Source organism: Zonotrichia albicollis, chromosome 1 (assembly GCF_047830755.1).
Source record: "Zonotrichia albicollis isolate bZonAlb1 chromosome 1, bZonAlb1.hap1, whole genome shotgun sequence".
Taxonomy (NCBI): Eukaryota; Metazoa; Chordata; class Aves; order Passeriformes; family Passerellidae; genus Zonotrichia; species Zonotrichia albicollis.
The window spans coordinates 105,437,012-105,451,177 of record NC_133819.1 but is presented as its reverse complement, the minus strand read 5'-3'; the positions used below and the strand labels follow the sequence as shown (position 1 = coordinate 105,451,177).

General features: G+C 36.5%; 1 protein-coding gene across 11 annotated transcripts in view; it reads right to left on the bottom strand.

Moving 5' to 3' along the window:
* DLGAP1 (DLG associated protein 1) overlaps positions 1–14,166 on the bottom strand; it is a 399,529-nt gene that overhangs the window by 209,362 nt on the left and 176,001 nt on the right. The window lies entirely within an intron of this gene.

Below are 14,166 nucleotides of genomic sequence, written 5' to 3'. Positions count from 1 at the left end.
ATTACATGAGAATAGAGTATGGTTGGGCTCTTGAATTAGCCACTTCAGTTAATAGCCAAAGGTATTGCAAAAGATGGATTAGGACCTAATTTAATACAGAAAGGAGATTGAGCTAAATCTGCCCAATGATGGAGTAACAAATGCCTCATTTGATGTAACAGCATCATCTTTGAACACCACCCCTCTCTCTGTGTGTTTTTTGAAAAGAGAATGACCAAGGCAGAGTGATTTAAGCATAAGTGAGACCCAAAAATCAAGAGTTGAGGCAAAAGAACCCCAATTATGAAGGTTTTAAAGAAGGCCAAGCCAGAATTCTTTTCTCTACCTTCTAATTCTCCACCTCATTTCCTGTAAGTATAGTAATAATCACTTTGCTGCTCCCTGCAAATAGGCAGTGAGTTTAACATGCCTCCAGTGGCAGGAGCTCTTAGCAGGGAATCAAGGTTTCATTGGGCTGGGACAGGAACCCAGCAAACTCTAAAGGGATGCTTCTGCTCTGAAGAACTAACAAAGCCCCTTGGACAGTGAACTGGAAATTCACAAATTCACCAAAACTCATCTCACAGAGGTTCCAAATACTTCTTAGATGGTAGTGGCACTTCAAACACTGAGCTGTGCAGGATTCAAACCGGACCTGTTAGTGAAGAGCTTTATGCATGACTAGAAATAGCTTGAGACATCTCATGTCCTTAAAGAACTTCTGCTGCATCTTGCAAAATGAGATGAAAGACAAGCTTATTAACTCAAATGTTAACATTTTTAGTAGCTTTCATCAGCAGATGTCCTGCTTATAAGAAATGGGCAAAAGATTCCATAAGAGGCTCTGAATATACACATTCAAATGAATACAAAACTGTTTTCAGAAAAATAGGTTTTCTTAGCTGAAAACATAAAAATGAACATTACAACACCATCCAAATTCACTTCTTAGTGCAAATGTTTTGCAGTATAAAAATTATTTTCCATAATCCTGTTGCAGGGTTGGCAAAGCAAATGAGTCTTAATGCCAATGCAATAGAAATCTGAAGTCTGTTCCCAGCTCTGCTAAAAGTGACCTTGAAGAAGCTGTCCAATATTTTGTGAAAATGAACCACTGAAAGATACTGTCAAAGTTAGAAATATGAACCATGTGTAATGTGAAGGAAATAGAAATATTAACAGCAATTAGGAGGAAAGCTGGAACTGAAATTTATGGTTTCTGGGCTTCCTATCAAATGTATCTTTGTACATAATAACAGGGATAATAACAAGGACTGTCTGTGTCTCTTCCGCAGTTCTGGTTCAGATAAAATCACATGCTCTGGCTGTGCTGCTTATCTTAATGCTGTATATGAAATAAATGGGAGCAACTGAGAATATTAAATGATGGAAATCTGAAGGTCCAAATCAGAACCAGTAGCACGTAGATAACTTCTTCTTCCCCTATATACTATGATTTTTCTCTTTTGCAGCTATGAAATAATTTTAAGAAGGGACACTCAAAATACATTTCTTCAATTTAAAAGCACCTCAGATTATAATTTCACTGAAGATATTTTTCTAATCCTTTTAAATAATAAAAACCATTTAAGGAAAAATATATAATGTCTCCCACTGCAATACAAGATTCTCCCTTCTTCTAGAAGGGATCCCAGTGGAAAAAGGATAAATAGCAGTCTTGCATTGCCCTAGGACAACCATTATTTGCAATACTCAAGTATTAATGATAATGGCTGCAAACAAAACAAGTCCCAGTTGACTCTCAGGAAATGTTCACTCTTCACAAACCTCAGTTTCTTTTTACTTGCAAAGTGAAGACCTGAGACACTGTGACATGTGCACTACAAAACTACTTTTAGTGCTATTTTGAAAGTAAACCTGAAAATACTGGTGTAGAGTTGCCATAGTCCTAGAATAATGCCAAATAAAAAAGTGATTAGACTGTCTCCAGTAGATTATGGAAACAGGACAACTGTCAACTAATCTGCTGTCCCTTCAGACATCAAAACTGTATATTTGATAACAACACAATACTTTGTTACATGATGTGACTCCAAGTCTTCTGACACTGAAAGGGTTTAAAAATTTTTATGTGGAACAGAATTTATTAATAGTGAATTCTGTCAGTATCATGCTGATTCTCTAATCAGCAAAAATGTGTTTAAGAGCATGTCCTACAAGACTTAACAGGGATATTTAGTTAAAAGAAGCCACGAGCATGGAGAGTATTAAATTGGACTTTGAATTGCCATTTTCTGAGGGTAATTTAAAGAAAGCTAATACACATCAAAGTGATCAATCATGTCAGCTCTGGAGAGGAATTCTCCTTGACTCCTTTTTCTGTCAACTTAGTGTGTATTAAGAGTACCATCAGACATGACTGCCTATTCTCTCACTTGCAGGCAGTTAAGCCAGAAGCAGCTTGAGGGACTGACAGGAGTAACTTTGATATGAAGTAAACAGAAGAAGAAAACTGGATCCAATGTTTAGAAAATCCCCCAAGAGTGTAATTATTTGTTTGCTTATCTTGGCAGAGAAGTAGAGAGATCATAACACTGGTCAAAGGTCTTCAAAGAGACTGTGGAAATGGCAAAAAAATGAACTACATTTTGTAATTACAAGAGACAGCAGCTCTGTTTCTCAGACCCTTTTTCTGATTTTAAGTCAGAAGCCAATCTTTTCGATTTTCCTTTTCATCAATAACTATTTTCATCCAGTAATGTAAAAGGTTTCATGCTGTTTGATGCCTGCAGAAATGTCCTATATATGCACCTCTCTTATAAAATATTGCATCTGTTGTCTACATAGACATGGTCTGGAGTGAAGAAAGTTCTCCCTAAGCAATCTGTAGACTTCATGATTTCTTCTTCCTTTTCACTAGTGAATTACTCCTCTGCCCATGCCCCAGCACTATGTTTCAATGTTTTCTGCTGGCTAGGTGAGGGATATATGTGGCTTTGTCTGGATTTCTACTATGAGTTGTTTTTTAGTTAGAGAAGGTGGACTTGTGAAAATTCCTAAAGTGAATTTATTAAGAATTTTATTTTAATTTATAAGTAAAATGTATGTAGTCTATCAATTTTACGAAGGGCTTCTTTTCCTGAAGAGTTTAACAAAAATGTCTCTATAAAAGGGAAGTAATTAATTCACATTTTTAAGAGAAACATCCCCCTACATTTGATGCTATTGCATTTGTCATCTGCTTTCATGAATCAAGCCATTATCTACAAGATATCTTCGGATGAACTATAAATTAACTGTACTACAGAATCACATTTCATTTAGTAGACATACACAGCTTCTTCAAGGAGTGCCACCTCAGCAGACTTAGCAAAAAACTCCATTTTGGTTCAACAGCGCAGTTATATTTTATATTATGTGATAAAGAATGTGAGAAACTCACTCAGCATTAAAAATAAAGTAAGCCTCTAATCATCACTTTTGTGAGAACAAGATCCAAGGGAGTCCCAAAACTTGGGTACCAGCAGCTGAATAAAAAGAAACATAAGTCAAGGATTTTTGAAGCTTGATGGATGTTTTTGAATATCTTGAGTTGGCACTGCTCACTTTATTTCATGTTTCAACTATGATAGGTCCACTGCGACTATCATATGCTGTATATAAAGCTTACTTAGCTGCCTGGAAAAATCTGGTGTTAGGCCTGGGAGTTTTCAGTTATAACTACTGAAATTTCTACTTTGAGGGAACAAAACCAATTCAGAAGATGTAATTTACTTCCTGATTTCTTTTGGTGGTAAAAGGACTGATCTTTTTTCCTACTCAAAGCACTGAAAAGACTTCTACCTTTACTTTTTTTTTCTTTTTGTTAAATAGAGCTACTTTGCTGTATTATACATTCACAATTATCATGATGCAACAGAAATTAGGGAGCAAATCTAGCATGTGAGTTAGAAGATTGGACTTTCCACTAACACCATGACTGGACACCCCTATGAGACTTGTTTTCAAGCATTCCAAGGAGGCTTGAAACGAATCTGTAGTAATCAAAATGCTGCAGGGGAAACTAGCTTTGCACTTGTCCTCAGATACTATGGTCTTCTGAAAGGGCACAGAGTTATGCAAACACCTATTATTGACCTTTTTGCTGTTTTAAGGGAGATCCAAAATGACACCTACCATGAAACAGTAATGCAGCATTCAAATTTACTGAAGGAAACTGGATTCTTAGGGAGTGTTGTTGGTCCCCCAAAAGGATGGACAAAATGTCAGATATTTTTTGTCTTCAGTAAAATCAGCACATACCCCCAGTCGCCAACCACAGCAACAAAGAAACCTCTAGAAAGACTATTAAGACTGAAGATTAACCATTTTTACTCATAGAGGTAAGATACTTTTGTATCAGAAAAGACTTTCATATTTCAAGTTCAGATAAAAGTTTCAACAGAATCCTATGGATGCTGGAAGCAAGCCAGACTAAATGCTACAGTTTCTTAATGCATAGTGTTTAGAGATGCTGGTAACACAGAGTTCTACTGCTTTAAATACACACAGACAATAAAACGGAAACATTTCAAGAGCACACTGAAATTTTATCTAAATTGGAACATAATTACTGTGACTGAAGAAGTCTCATTACTGTTAGTGCTCAGTGGGTCTCATCTCTTTCTCCCTGGGGAAAAAACCAATGGCTTGAGAATGCTGTAACTAGTGTGGCATCTTCCTACAATTAGCACAGAGTTTTCTAATATTAGATGCATTTATTTCCTAACTTTGTGGGAAGAAATTCAACACAAGTCTCTTTTTGAAAACACTGCTGTGCCAGCATTATTTGTGTTCTAATATTTTATAACAGCATTTCCCAGGTATAAATAAGATGTCAAGTGTAAATTAACACTGGAAACATGACCTGCCCTGTTTTATGCTGCAAACTGACAGCTCCGCTGCGTATGTCAAAAGTGAACCACCCTCCCAGCTAACTAGAGACGCAGGATTGGCATATTGCTGAACTGCAAAACTTACTAACAAAACATCACTCTAAAGAACAAGGAGTCCCAAACAATCCTAGAAACTCTATTTTTCACTTCTTAATTAATTTTAAAAACAGTTTTTACAGCAATAATTCTTAAAAATTAGATTTCCAGGTCCTCACAAAGTCCTCCTGTGTAGCCAAACACTCAAATAGCCCTCTACCTCAGAGAATTACCTGCTTTTCCCACACCTACTTCTTTCACACTGTCATTTCGATTCTGCTTTGCCCCTTCTTTCCTCATGATCATAGAAAAACCAAAAATGACCTAGGATAAACTGCAGATGGCTATTTTATCAACCACCCTACCAAAACTTAATATCTGAAAAGCAATCCTGCTAGTTTTTGTCATACCTTTTATAGAATGTAAAAATAAGTTCCCTTCCTCTTAACCTTCTGATTAAGTAAAGGTTAGAGTATCTCCTCCTAATTTTCTTTTTCCACTAAGCAATTATCGTAAATGAAGCCTTTCCTCTCAATAATTTCTCCTGATCTTTATCCTGCAGGTCCCAATCCTCCCTGAAGTACATGGCCTAGAAGCAGAAACACTACTTCAGCTGAAACCCTCCAATGCCATCTCATTCCCTTTTCTTAAAAATTCTATGAAAAATCCATCCAAAACAGCAAATAAATCAAAACAACTAGTATAAAAATAGATGATACAAGCAGAAGAAGAATGTTGTTAACCTGTATGTCTTCATTTACCAAACTACTTGAGATCACCAAAAAAGAGGTTTCTAGTTCAAATGGGCTGAAAAAGATCTGAGAATTTTGAAGACTTGTACTTTAACGCTTCATGTCAGATAAAAGTAAAGATGAAAACCTCCTATTCCTTTTATGCAAATGATAAAGGCATATCCTCCATGAACCCCAGGAAGAACAGGAAGAAGGAAAGCATTTTGGAAAATCATGCCATCAAATCAATAGACAAATAGAGGATGATCAAAAACATTAAAGACTGGCAGGAAAGTAAGATGAACTCTTTTTTCATGTTGATTTTTATTGCCTCATCTTGTGTATTGACTCATCAGTCATAGCTAAACATAGTTTATGCAATTGAACTGGAATACCTTTTACCTCTTAAGAGTAAGAGACTCATCCATGGTCCTTTTCACTTGACAAGCGAATACTTGATCAACACCTTAGGTTTCATTGTATTTCCAGACCAGTGACCAGGCTCTAATATCCTCCATTTTACCTTATTTCACTACTTTTCAAAATAAGATTTCTGCTTATATGTAACCACTGCAATTCGTTGCCAATCCACTTTTTCAACAGCATTCTTGTTTCACACAGGCAAGTTCACACCACTACTGATTCTCACCCAGAAAGGATCTATTTTGCTATAGACTTGGAAGACATTGGTTGCTGGCTTCTGAAATAAAGTTGAATGCAAGTTACAGGAGTAGAAAGGGAAGATGGAATCATTCCTAATTCACAGGATGGGGTAATTTCAGTCTGCACTGTCTTCCACAGCACTTTTAATGTTGTTCTAGAACCTGCCAGAGCCTGGTAGCAGCGGGAGTACCAGTGCATTGGCATATGGTTACAGAACAGGTATGTATAGAAGTCAACACTATTTCTATGTGACGTGAAAGTTTCAGTATTAAATCAAATGTATCTTACCTCAGGAATTAATATAGATAACAGCTATGTATAGGAAGTAGCCATTTACTGAACAGCTAATTAGAATACTTCCCAAAACAAACAAGAATAACAACTAGTCATTACTGTAATTACTCATTTCTGTGCCAGTCACTTTGCCTTCTCAGAGTACATTAATGCACTTTAAAGATGGCAAGCACAGCTGAACAAACATTATATTGCACCTGAAATTACTGAAGCACAAGAAAAGAACGTGGTATGTATATTGATGACTCCGGAAGAGCAATATGAAGTCATTACTGAAAGTCAACAAACTAGGTGCTGTCATATGTCAAAGTCTAAGTCATCCTTTGGAAAGTTCTGCAAAATATATATTCAAACTGCAGTTACATGTCTAGATAATAAATATGTCAGCCATATATGTTCAAACATCTGGTCCATGTGCAAATACGTGAATGTCCAACAACAGAGTACATATACATTTCGTGCAGAATAGAGGTATGTATGTGCTTGAAGTGTTTCCAGGATTGCCATTTGCACTACTTCATTCACATTCCATGTTTTTCATATGTGCACAGCTTATTAACAAATACAGAGATGGAAGTTATCTCTGTGTGTATGGTTCTGGAATTCAGCAACCCTGTGGTGTGGGAAAACTCATTCCTTGCACTACCTGTTCATTGCACTATTCCAGGAGCAGTTTTTGAGTAACTGAGTGACCAGCCATTTTTACCATAGCCATCTAGTGCCCTATGGAGAGCTGACCTTGCTTTAACTCCTTATAGCCAAATATCATTCATTAAGAGAATCCCATCATCAAGACTTCTGTCACAAATTTTGTGGGTTTTATTTATGCAAGGTTGACATTGCAAGCTGAACATTTTTTACTATTGCAATATGAATGATTTTACACCCACTCCCATTAAAGTGTAAGCATATACTGCACTACCTGTAAAGGCTAGCTGTTGATTAATGTTAACTTCAAACCTCAATTACTCTGGTATTTAAGCAGAGTGATACAGACAAAAATGTACCTGAATTCTATGATGCAAAATATGATGATTCTGCAGAAAACAACAAAGAAAAGCAACAGAAACATTTTTTACAATAATGAAAAAGTCATAATAAATATTTCTCACAGGTCTTTTATCACTTCTCTTTTGACAATGTAACTGCCTAAATGAAGTTGCATAACATCAGCAGACCCATATAAAACAAACATGTCATGTCAACAAATGACAGCCACCCACTAGCAAACACTGTGATAGATCAGAAATAATACAAGAGTAGGATGAATCCCTGTGGCATTTCCAAATTAAACCCACAAAATATTGACTGGGAGCAATTTGGAGCAACCACCTGGTCTCAGTATATTAAGATTTTAAAATCAGATCATCACTAAGCTAAATAAGTGCAACATATGTTTTGCAGGTGTAGCTGTATCCCAGAAATGCACTTGAAAAGACATATAGTAATTCTTAATTGAAGGTTTTGTGGCATTGGAAAAGAGCAGGAAAACTATAGACACATTTAAAATCACCCTTTGCCCTTCTTATCTGAAAAGGTTTTTAATATATTCTCTTTTACGTACAAGAGGATGAATTCATTGCTTTGTATACCAAGACAGACTATACATTTTAATATCAGATAAAAAGATGTATGAATTCAATGTGATTTCAGTTTCTAAAATTTCTTAGATTTCTCTGGAAATGTCTCCTGTAACTTAGTTATCTGAAAACTTTAAACATGCTTGTACTGAAGCCAGTACATGTGATTTGATCCAAATAATAATGAAGAGAAGCAGAGAAGGGAGAAAATGTTTTCTACTTAAAACTACTAGACACTTTTTGTTGATCCTTAATCACACCACCAAGACAAAGGACTGTCATTTATTCCAAGAACCGAAGTCCTGATCTGGCCTGTGTTAGAAGCATTGTTACTCTCTCAGGTCCCAATGGAGAGATGGCCTCAGCATCTCCTTTCCTCCACAATCTGCTGGCTGAAATGTGTGACAGCATCTGACAACTTTACATCCTCCTGGAACAAGGTTTGCATTTACCTTTACCCATGCCAAGCTCCAGTGGGCAGTCTTGTGGGGTTGTGGACAGAAAAATGCTCTGGGCATCTTTCCACTCTTGTACAAAGCTACTCAGTTCAGCCCTGTATAGACCATGAAGCACATTTCCACGAAATATGACAGGTAGGAGGAGGCAGTCCCCATCAGTAATAATGACTATTTCTCACAAGGTGTTTAGGGCATAAGTGAAGAAATTGCTTACCTCAGGAAATCAGGAGGAGAAAACAGAACTCAGCTTCACCCCCACATGACATAATTGTAATCTGGGAGGGGAAGAATCACAGAATGGATCAGGTTGGAAAGTACCACAGTGGGTCCAGTTCCAACCTCCCTGCTCAAGCAGGGCCATCCCTGAGTCCATCACATAGAATGACGGACTCATTCTTAAGTAGTTCTTAAGTATCTCCAGTGAGGGAGACTCCACATCTCTCTGGGCAACCTGTTTCAGTGTGTGGTCACCCACCCAAAGAAGCTTTTTCATGTTCAGGTGGAACTTTCTATGCATCACTTTCTGCCTGTTGCCTCTTGTCCTACTGCTTGGGACCACCAAGAAAGGCCAGGCTCCATCTCCTTGGCACTCCCTCTTCATACATTAAAGAGGTGCTCCTCATGCTTCTCAAGGTTAAACAAGCCCAACTGTCTCAGCTTTTCCTCATAAGAAAGAAAGAAAGGAAGAGAGACCAGCAAGAGGTTCACTGGCTCTGACTGGCCTGGCCAAATCAGGTGCTGATCAGCAATGCTGTATCACAAAAGCACTGTTGCCATATCATTTCACTTCATAGAGATAAGCTGCATTCTCAAGTAAGTATTCTCAAAAAAATGGGAGCAGCAGTTGGTTAGGTTGTTGGTTAATATTTGTAATTTTTCTGAAGCTTTTATTTAGTTACTTAAAATAAACTCCTACGCATATCCTGCCCAAGCTGCTCTAACAGAGAGGAGTGAGTGTGCCATCAGGTTTTCTCTGCCAGTCATGAAATTGCTCTATTAAATTCTCATGCTGGTGTGGAAAGAAGTGCCTGCTCCCAAACCTCTGAGAGCAGGCTCTCTGCTCTGTCCTCGTCGTCAAAAGCCTTTTAAGCTGATACTGGTTTTCACTTTGGAAGTGAAAGCATTCCTGCACCATGTGATAGGCTACCAAGCTTGCTTACGGTGCTGTGAAGAGCTGACAGAAGAGCCAAGCTTATCAACTGGTTATGTTTCCTCCTTCCCAGTAAATTTTCACACATCAAACTCTGACTGAAAAGAAGGGAACATGCAAATATGCAAAATTTCACAGGAAAGTGATACGAACCCTATAGATTAATGTACAGACAGCCAAAAAATGCATTTTTAACTATAAAACAACTTATAACTCTGTGTCAAGTCCTCCCATTAGTGATCCAGTGAACAGTTATTACAGTAGTTTCACTTAATCAAAATTATGTAATTCCATAAATTTTCAGTTTAGACATTTTAAGTGGAGAAGCTGGAGACATTTTATGCGTGGGTGTGCCTTTTGACACTGATGCTTCTGCTTCACTTCTGCAAAATAGCATCCTGCAACCTGTACTATTTTGCATCCATTTCCATCCCCCAATGACTGTTTTTAGCCCATCAACCATATTTCAAGATGAACCATTGCATCCTCTGCTTACATCAGCATCCATTTATGTCTCTTCTTTCTTCTTTTGTTAGGCACTACCCACTGTAAAATGGAGAATTCAGAAGCATCTTTTATGCATTTAGCTCTTTATGTTGATTGCAACACAAGTCATCTAACAAGTACAGTTATTTATCACTACACATTGCTAGACTAATAGAATTTCATTGTTTTTGACTAAACTTTGATGTTAAATGTTGCTTGTCCAGATATATGCCATGAATGTATATCTACAAAGCATTAAAATAATGTTTAGACTTTTGTAACATAGTAACAGAAATTCTGCTAGTGTTTCATTGTGCCATTTTATGCAAATGTTTTCATTATGCCATTTTTATGCTTTAATTTTAATTTCTGGTGAGCAGTAAGAGTGCATCTGACTTTTTTTTGGTGATCAAATGTTTGCTGGTGAAGAAATCATGTAGCACTTCTTGAGTAGGTTATTATAGTCTCATAAAATTAAGCAGTGTTTAATAATCTGTGTGAAAAACCTAGTTGCTTAATTTTTCTTATAAATATATTCTTATATAAAAAAACAATTGCAAGAAGAACCTAAGCTATCACTGTCTGAAAGATCTGCAATCATACTGAATGAAGAATCTTGAAATATAGGATCCATGCAGGCTTTAATTCCCCAAAGGATTCATTTCTGTGTAAAAACTGTAGCTCAGAATACAATGGAATCAGAGGTCAATCATGTCCAACCTAGACATACCTTGTAATCCAAATTGGATGACCGATTCCGATCCTTCCCCCCTCCCACTGCTCCTCCTGGTTTAGTCTATATACACAAGAAGGTTTTCTAATCCATTCCTATAACACCTTTTATCCAGTTCTCCATTCTGTACACTATGCCACAACATTCTCAGTGACCTTCTACTTTAAAACTACTCCTTTAAATGTCTATGCTTCCTAGATTGTCCACCTCAAAAAGTATCTTGAAAACACCTTTATTTTTTCTTTTTTCACTGAAGCAAATGAACAGTAATCTCTCAATAGCTCATGCTTGATCTGCAGCAGAATTGCTGCCTTATTGGCAGAACTTTCTATAATGGGAATGGACAGCACAGGCCATTTCAGTATTTATAAACCCCTACTTGAATTAATTTCTTCTAGGCAGAATTAAGGTGGCAAGTACTGTAAACACAAAATCAAAGGTGAAGTGAAAGCTGCTGCTAGGCTGACATCTCTAACCAGGACATTAAAAAATACAGAGCGAAAATCAATCAACCTTAAAAGCGAAAAAGTTTATTTGAGAAGACAAATGTGAAAAGGCTGCTGCAGAAAATTAAGCTAGTAGCTCACAGAAATGTGAAAAGGTCACACCTGGAAAAGCAGGTGGGGAAACCTTTTTAGAGGAGCATCATGGTGTATTCTAAAACCTGCAATTACACTAGGTACAAAGAAACCTGCAGCAGTACAATAGTTCTGAGAGCTGCAAAAATGGCTTAGGAATACTACTAATTAAAGATCACATACATCAGATGTCTACCCCAGCAAAAGTAACTAGAGGCAAGCTTCTAGGCACCAAGATGACTAAATTTTGACTGTACAACAAGCAAATTTCAGTTTCCTTGAATTGTATTTGCTCTTGGTATTTACATAAAGGTTTGGATAAATCATCAGCTAATGTAATGAAATTTGGCCATAAGTATGCAATTTTATTTTTTACACAGTAGAAAATCTTAAAAAGCTAGTAGTCCAGAATTCAAACAACAGAAACTAAATTTCTGTCTAAATTTTAAAAGCACTCTAGATCTTCACAGTAAGCCAAACCTAATCTTAAATGAACTCACCCTAAATGTTAACAGCTGCCAAAAATGCATCTCCAGAATCTGTTTTGCTCACTTTCTAGCTCTGCCTAAGTACAGCAGTTTTTTAGAAGGATAAGCTCAATTATGTATACTGGGTAGGAGCTGTAATAGCAATATACAATTTCTCTTCTGATTTCAAATTTAGATGTATAGGACATAGCAGACATCCATTTTGCTCATGACGCTGCATCAATAAAAGGTTGTCATGTTTTTTGAGCCAGAAGAAAATCTGGCACTACTTAACAAGGACTGTGTATTCTAAATGATGCTAGACTTTCTCAGAAATTTTGTTTATATCTTCTGCATAGTAAGATATATATACTTAATACTTTTCAATTATTGTCATTTCATTCTCTTAAATGAACTTACATCTTTCACTTAAAACTTTAGTATTACCAGTAGTTATGCCAGTTCAAGGATAGCCTCTATAATTTTAAAATAGTGGATCTCCCAAGAACTAGTTTGGATGTTGTGGCATTCTGTTATTTCCTTGGAAATGTTTTTTAGCTTCTAGTCAAAAAAAACATAGCATTTTCCTTATCAGAAACATGAACATCAGTTAATGCAGCTTATTCAGCTCAGATTCAGAGCTCTGGCTTAATCCTCTAAAATAACCAAGATACTGGACTATCTTACTGAGTTACATTTAAAACCACTACGTAATAAGAGTGAATTATAAGCTATATTTTTATATCCTGTATCATTATGCCAGGTAGTACAAGGCTCTAAAACAAGTGACTGCTGATATTATTATCTAAAATCCTATTTTCTAGAAGTGAAATGGAAGATTGTTTTGATTTACTACTAATTTTATTCCTGGCATCCAGATATTTATGAAACCACTGTCTGTAATATGATGAAAAACCACTGTATTCTGAGAACATCTTCTGACCTACAATTTGTATCAACTGCTATTATAAACACATTTATAAATTTCAGGGCAGAAGCCTACCTACCATCTTACAATTGAGAAAATCTCTTTTAAAAATGTATGGCAAGAAAAGGAAACACAGCCTCCTGCATGAAATCTACTTTGGCTTCAGTCACTTGGTATTTGTTTGCTGTGTGCTGTACAAAATTACTGAAGCACACAGAAATGACATTTTGCCCTTGGGTGCAATGGAATGACAGATAAAATGAGTAAATGGAAGACTTGGAGCCTCCTCCAAAGGGAAAAAATAAGCTTCTTAATACTTTCAAAGCCTTTTCAAGTATCAGCTTTTTCTGCAAATTAAGAGAGTAATTATTTAGTGAACCAACTTGAATTTCTTAAAAATGCAGGGAGCATGTGGGAAAAGAGTGATACATGGAACTTGTTTAGTTCCTTCATGAACACCTGATTTTAACCTAAGGCTACACAAGTCTTTTGTTTGTGTAAGGAAACACAAGTTGCAACATCACCTAATGCACCAAAATGCTTTTTTCTGTAGCCTCACAGATGGAACCAGTAGCTGTGCTTCACCTTCAACCCCCAAATATATATTTTGACCATTACTTTCAGGACTCTTAGAAAGCACATTAAAAGGAGAGTCAAAACTTCTTTTAAATCAGACTGCAGGCTCACACCAAATTACAATTTCTGTAGGAATTGAATATGATTTGCAATAGCTCAATACTAATAAAGGGTTTTGCTGCAGTCAAATACCTACCTCATATTCACCAGAAATAGCACAGAGCAGAGATTCAAACTCTTATCCCTGAATTAAAGAACCTTCTTTGAGCCATTTTAGCATTTCACAAGGGATGCTTTCAAACGTTTGAGTGTTTCTCAGTTTCAATTTTTTTTTGTTTCTGTTTTCTCTTAGGTTACTTTTTGTAGATATTTGCTGCTAAGAATTTTGTTCTCTTTTCAATTTTTAAAGCACACGCCCTTCATCAAAACAAGTAACAAACTGAAATCCTTATCTCTGAGAATAAAGTGAAGAATTTGAACTTAGGATGAATCAGAAATACTAATTTATTGAGCTTCCTGATCAAATGAGAAAATTAAAGAAATAGGTAAGCACCCCTTGGATTGTACTCTGCTGGCCTCATTCTAGGCAGCTTAGTTTGAAAAGGAGCAGAT